We start from the raw sequence: 7458 nt of genomic DNA on the forward strand, positions 1-7458 counted from the left end.
TGATTAAGATCTCAGTGTGTTACCTTCTGGTTATATGATTGCCGTAGAGATCGACAGCACAGAAGAAGGTGATTCCGATTTATCCCCTTTTTCACACCTTTCTCAGACAGGTTGAGCAGATTAATATTTAACCGACACTATCAACACCCAGCACAGTCAAGGCTTCCTGTGACCCGGCATGAAACGGTCTCACTCAGTGGGAGCGTCCACATCAATCCCGAAGGAGCGGGCTCGGGTTTGAGGACACACCTTGAGGGGCTGAGGCAGCGGAAGGAGCTTCCGGGGCCAGACCTGGAGGGGAGTGACGTCACAATGCCAGAGTGACGTTTTGGACAGAAGGGCTGCTGATTGGTCAGTAACGGTCAGATGACTCACTGTTCTTACCTGAAACCTCCATTCACCTTTCCCTCCCCATCAGGTTTAAGGGCAATGGGAGTCAGGCTGGTGGGCGAGCAGTACAGTCCTGGGATTTAGAGTGGGATCTAGACTGCTATTTCTAGAATTAATTGCACATTTAATGTTCTTTAATGAGATTCTAACTCTAGGGCCATCTAGTTTACTGGAAGTTAATTTTAATAGACATTAATTTTCAATGGAATAGTTGTGAGAAGATTAAAATGGTAGTACACTGGGTAAGTTTGCTTATCATGTAGGAAGGATTCGTGAAACTTGAAACATTTCAGAAAAGATTTGCAGGAATGTTGCCAGGGTTGGAGGATTTGAGCTATAGGGAGAGGCTGAACAGGCTGGGGCTGTTTTCACTGGAGTGTCGGAGGCTGAGGGGTGATCTTATAGAAGTTTATAAAATCGTGAAGGGGCATGGATGGGATCAATCGACAAAGTATTTTCCCTGGGATGGGGGAGCCCAGAACTAGAGGACATAGGTTTAGGGTGAGAGGGGAAAGATAAAAAAAGGGACCTAAGGGGTAGCGTTTTCACACAGAGGGTGGTGCTTGTATGGAATGAGCTACCAGAGGAAGTGGTGGAGTCTGGTACAACTACAGCATTTAAAATGCATCTGGAATGGGTACATGACTAAGAAGGGTTCAGAGGGATATGGACCAAGGTGCTGGCAAGTGGGACTAGATTAGGTTAGGTTAGGATATCTGGTTGGCATAGATGAGTTGGACCAAAGGATCTGTTTCCACGCTGTACATCTCTATGACTCTGAGCAGCCAAAGAGTGTGGTACAGGTTGGTATGAATAACATAGGCAACCCCTCTGGGGTTCACATCTCGGGATTACTCCATGTGCCAGTGAGGCGAGGAATAGGAAGACAGTGCAGTGAAAAACATTGCTATAAGGCTGTCGGATGGAGGGCTTCCAATATGTGGATCGTTGGAATGTCCTCCAGGGCGATTGGGACCTCAACAAGAAGGAAGGATTTAACGCAAATTGGAGAAGCACCAATATCTTGGCAGGGAGGTTTGCTGGTGTCACTCGGTAGGTGTTTAAAGCAGGTGGGAGAAAGGGAGGACTGCAAATGCTGGAGATCAGAGTCGACTGTGGTGCTGGAAAAGCACAGCAGGTCAGGTAGCATCTGAGGAGTAAGAGAGTCAACGTTTCAGTCATAAGCTCTTTATCAGGAATGGGGCTTGTGGGCCAGGGGTCTGAGAGATCAATGGGAGAAGGCTGGGGCTTGGGGAAAATGTAACTGGAAATTTGTTAGGTAGGTGAAAGTGGCAGGGAAAGGTGATAGGGTGGAGTGGATAGGTGGGAAGGAAAATGGACAGGTCAAGAGGGTGGTGCTGAGTTGGAGGCATGGGACTGGGATAAGGTGGAGGGAGAGGAAATGAGGAAACTGGTGAAATCCATATTGCTCCTGTGTGGTTGCAGGGTCCCAAAGTGGAAGATGAGGTGTTCTTCCTCCAGGTCGGGTGGTTTGGGTTTGGTGATGGAGGAAGCCCAGGACCTGCTTGTCCTTGGTGGAGTGAGAGGGGGAGTTAAAGTGTTCGGGGGGATGGGGTTGGTTGGCGCTGGTGTCCCAGAGATATTCTCTGACACAATCAGCAAGTTGGCGTCCTGCCTCCCCAATGTCAAGGAGACCACATCGGGTGCAACGGATACAGTCGATAACGTGTGTGGAAGTACAGGTAAATCTCTGTCAGATGTGGAAGGATCCTTTGGGGCCTGGGATAGAGGTGAGGGGGAGGTGTATATGGGATCGATGTGGATTTCACCAGTTTCCTCATTTCCCCTCCCCTGCACATTATCACAGTCTCAACCCTCCAACTCGGCACCACCCTCCTGATCTGTCCATCTTCCTTTTCACCTCCTCCTCTCCGACTATCACCTTCCCCCACCCCCCCACGTTCACCTACTTATCATATTCCCCCACTCCCCCCAGCCCCACACCCCTCCCATTTATCTCTCAGCCCCCCTGAACTACAAGCCTGATTCTTGATGGAGGGCTTTTGCCTGAAACATCGAGTCTCCTGCTCTTCGAATGCTGCCTGACCTGCTGTTCTTTTCCAGCAGCACACTCTCAATGAAGTAGAAGAACAAACAGGAAGAGCTTACTGAACACTGCAGGACTGGCGATCTGAAGTGAATTTGTTCTAATGCAAGGATTATGACACATTAAACAGATGAACTTAGGGCTTGGATTCATGCATATAACTATGACATTGTAGCTATTACTTGGTTCAAAGAAGGAAAAGAATGCTAGCTTAATGTTCTATATTTTATCATGCAAAATAGAGAGAGATATAAAAGATGTTGTGGATTATTGATTACGGAGAATATCACAGGTTTACGGAGGGAGGACATCTTGGAGGGCTTATCCAGTGAGGTCATATGGGTAGAGCTCAGGAATAAGAGGGCTGAAACCTTTCAATGGGTTTGTATTACAGGCTTCCCAACAGCCAGTGGGAGACAGAGGAACATATCCATGGAGAGTCAATGGAAAAATGTGAAAACACCAGGTTTGTGGTGATGTGTGATTTTAACATTCTAGAAATTGACAAGGACTCTCTTAAGGAAAGGGGCTTTTGTGTGGGTGGGGGTAGAATGTGTCAGTTGAGTCCAAGAGGATTTCTTGAAGCAATATGTCTCTAGTCCAATTGAGGAAGGGAAATACTTGACCCGGTATTAAGGAATCAAAGTTTCAGTGGAAGAACATTTTGGGAACACTGACCATAATTCTGCAAGTTATACATTATTTATGATGAGGATGAAAGTGGTTCCTGGCGAAATTGGGAGAAGCTAACGATGGCGATATTAGTCACAAACTGGAGCATATAGATGGGAGTAGCTGTTTGCGGATAATATGAGACTCTTTTAAAGGCTAGTGAATTCCAGGCCAGCGTTTCCTGTGAAAGTGAAGGATAATGATGGCTAGATTCAAGTGCTTTGGATGACAATTGGTTAAGCTACTTTTGGAATACTGTGTGCAATTCAGGCCTCTCTCAATATGTTGTGAAACTTCAAAGGGTGCAGTAAAGATTTACAAGGATGTTGTTAGGGTTGGAGGCTTTGAGCTACAGGGAGAAGCTGAATAAACGGAAGCTATTTTCCCTCTAGCACTGGAGGCTGAAGGGTGACTTTATAGAGTTTTATGAAATCATAAGGTACATGTATAGTCAATGTCTTTTTCCCAGGGTATGAGAGTCCAATGTCAGAAGGCATAGGTTTAAGATGAGAGAGGAAAGGTACAAAAGGGACCGAAGGGGCAACGCTTTCACACACAGGGTGGTGTATGTCTGGAATGAACTGCCATTGGAAGGGATGGAGGCTGGGACAATTACAACATTTAAAAGGCATCTGGATAGGTACGTGTATTGGAAGGGTTTAGAGGATATTGGCCAAAGCTGAAAAATGTGTTGCTGGAAAAGCGCAGCAAGTCAGGCAGCATCCAAGGAGCAGGAGAATCGACGTTTCAGGCATAAGCCCTTCTTCAGGAATGAGGAGGGTGTGCCAAGCAGGCTAAGATAAAAGGTAGGGAGGAGGGACGTGGGGGAGGGAGGAGGGAATGCGATAGGTGGAAGGAGGTTAAGGTGAGGGTGATAGGCCGGAGAGGGGGTGGGGGCGGAGAGGTCGGGAAGAAGATTGCAGGTCAAGAAGGCAGTGCTGAGTCCGAGGGTTGGGACTGAGATAAGGTGGGGGAGGGGAAATGAGAAAGCTGGCGAAATCTGCATTCATCCCTTGTGGTTGGAGGGTTCCTAGGCGAAAGATGAGGTGCTCTTCCTCCAGGCATCGTGTTGCCGTGGTCTGGCGATGGAGGAGGCCAAGGACCTGCATGTCCTTGGCGGAGTGGGAGAGGGAGTTAAGGTGTTCAGCCACGGGGCGGTTGGGTTGGTTGGTTGGTGCGGGTGAGGGAAAAGCCAGGTCCAGTTGAGGACAAAGAAGGAAATTTCTGCATGAAGCCAGAGGATGTGGGTGAGGACCTTAGTAAATAGTTTGCATGTGTATTCAAAAGAAATGGACATGGTGAATCTAGACAAGGGTATGTTGATAATTCTAGGGCATGTCTATATAAAAAAAGAAGGAAGTGTTGGGCTTTTCAAAAATCCATGAGGTTACAAGTTCCCAGGAGCTGATGGTGGCTATTCTAGGGAGGAAATTTCTGGGTCCTTGTACAAAATCTTTAAATCCTCTTTAGTTACAGGAGAGATCCAAGAGGACTGGAGAATAGCCTTGTTTCCCTTGTTTCAGAAGGGCAACACGGATAATATGGGAAATGCAGTGAACCTTATGTCAGTGGTAATTTAACATACCTGGTCAGTATGGATGGGTTGGACTGAAGGGCCTGTTTCCTTGCTCTACAACTCCATGATTTTATACCGCCAAGCCAAGAGATCTTGGAGAAGATTCTTAGGGCCAGGATTTACTCACATTTGGAAAAAAAAGGACTAGTTAGTGACAGGCAGCAAGGCTTTGTGTGGAGAAGGTCATGTCTCACAAACTTGATTGAGATTTTTGAGGAAGTGGCAAAGATCCCTGAAGAGAGCAGAGTGACAGATATTGTCTCACTGGATTTTAGCAAGGCCTTTGTCAAGGTCAGTAATGGTAAGCAGATACTGGGGGTGAAATCATATGGCCATATGACCAATATTGTTGCACAGGGATCAGTATTGAGACCCCTCATTTGTTTATAAATAATTTGGAGGAGAATGTCCATCGTCTGATCAGTAAGTTTGCCCATAACACAAACATTGAGGGAGCTATGGATAATGTGGAGGATTGCCAGAGGATACAGCAGGATTATAGATAATCTGGAGATTTGGGTGAAGAAATGGCAGATGAACTTTAATCTGGAAAAATATGAGCTGATACATTTGGAAGGTCCAATGCATAAGGGAAGTTACACAGTAATTGGCAGAACCCTTAGAAGCATTAAAGTACAGGGGCTTGAAGCATACAGGTCCACACTTCCCAGAAAGGGACAATGTCAGTGGATGAGGTAGTCTAGAAGGCATATGGCATGCTTGCCTTCATTGTTTAGGACACAGAGTATAAAAATTGGCAAGCCATGTTGCAGAGCGTTAGCAAGGTCGCATTTGGAATATTGTGTACAGTTCTGGTCATTGCATCATGTGAGAGCATTGGAGAGGGTACAGAAAATGTTCTCCAGGATTTTGTCTGGTTTGGGAGGTATTATCTGTGAAGAAGATTGGACAAGATTGGTTTTTACTTGAACACCAGAGGCTGAAAGGCGGCCTGATAGAGATTTACAAAATTATGAAAGGCATGGATAGAATGCAGTTTTTTTTCCCCAGGATAGAAATCTCAATTACTAGGGGACATAGATTTAAGGGTAAAGGGGGAATGATTAAAGGAGGTGGGAGGGGCAATTTCTTTTTCCACAGAGGAAACTTCCTGAGGAAGTAGTGGATGTGGGTATAATTACAATGTTTCGAAATAGATGAGAGAAGTGCATGAATAGGAAAGGTTTGGAGAATTGTAGGCCAGGAGCAGGCAGGTGGGACTAGTTTAGTTTGGGATTATGCTCGGCATGGACGGCTTGGACTGAAGGGTCTGTTTCTGTGCTGTATGACAATATGACTGACTCAATGTGCCTGGAATGTGCTTTCAGAGGAAGTGGTCGAAGCAGACATTATAGCAATGTCTATTGGCATTTTGACAGACATGATTGGCAGGAAATAAAAGGATACAGACAATACAATATACAATACTGTTCACCTCCATCAATATCGACCTTACCACACTTTTAGAAGAGACTATCTCACACACCCCAACCACCATCCAATCACATTACCAACGAAAACATCATGAAGCTAGTGGACGTGTGCCTCACCACCCACTTCACCTTCAACAACATAATCTACAAACAAACCAACGGCACACCCATGGGATCTCCGCTATCAGGATTCATAGCAGAAGCGGTAATGCAAAGACTACAACAAACAGCCCTACCAACCATCAAACCAAAAATCTGGGTCCGCTACACAGATGACACCTTTGTCATCACAAAACGAAACAAGATAGAAAAGACATTTAACATCATCAACAACACCCTCACAGGAATAAAGTTCACCAAGGAGGAAGAAACCAACAACAAACTCGCATTCCTAGATGTCACAGTCGAAAGAAAGGACAACAGAGAACTACAAACCTGCGTATACAGAAAACCGACAAACACTGACCAAATACTTAACTACACCAGCAACCATCCCAACACACACAAACGAAACTGCATCAGAACACTATTCCAACGAGCCGCCACACACTGCAGCACAGACGAACTTTGGAAAACAGAGGAGAGCCACCTATACAACGTATTCAAGAAGAACAGATACTCAAAAAGTACAGTCCGCAGATTCCTCAAGAACAAACCACGACAAGCAGACCAAACACAGCCAGAAACCCTAACCACCTTACCATACATCAAAGAAGTTTCAGAAATGACAGCCAGACTACTAAGACCCTTCGGAATCCTAGTAGCACATAAACCCACCAACACTCTCAAACAAAAACTAACAAACTTAAAAGACCCAGTGCAACCCATGGACAAAACCAACGTCATCTACAAAATTCCATGCAAGGACTGCCACAAACACTACGTAGGACAAACAGGAAGAAAGTTAGCCACCAGGATACACAAACACCAGCTAGTCACAAAAAGACACGACCCTCTCTCCCTCGTAGCCCTACACACGGATGAAAAAAACCACCAATTCGACTGGGACAACATATCTATCCTGGGACAGGCTAAGCAAAGACATGCCAGAGAATTCCTAGAAGCCTGGCACTCCAACCACAACGCCATAAACAAACACATAGATCTAGATACCATCTATCAACCCCTCAGAAAAAGAACAGGAAATGACATCACCATAAATGCCAGGAACCCCATCCAGGACAAACATATAAATAGAAAGCAGGAGACAACAGCTTCGCTTCACTTGGAGGTCACCACTGATGATGTTACCGAGCCAGGTAATGCAACGTCTGGATATCAAACCTACAGCTCAGCGAGCAAACCTGCACCCTAAACCT

The sequence above is a fragment of the Chiloscyllium plagiosum genome, unplaced genomic scaffold (genome assembly GCF_037043375.1).
Source record: "Chiloscyllium plagiosum isolate Xiang-an unplaced genomic scaffold, Cpla_swu_hap1 HiC_scaffold_22, whole genome shotgun sequence".
NCBI lineage: Eukaryota > Metazoa > Chordata > Chondrichthyes > Orectolobiformes > Hemiscylliidae > Chiloscyllium > Chiloscyllium plagiosum.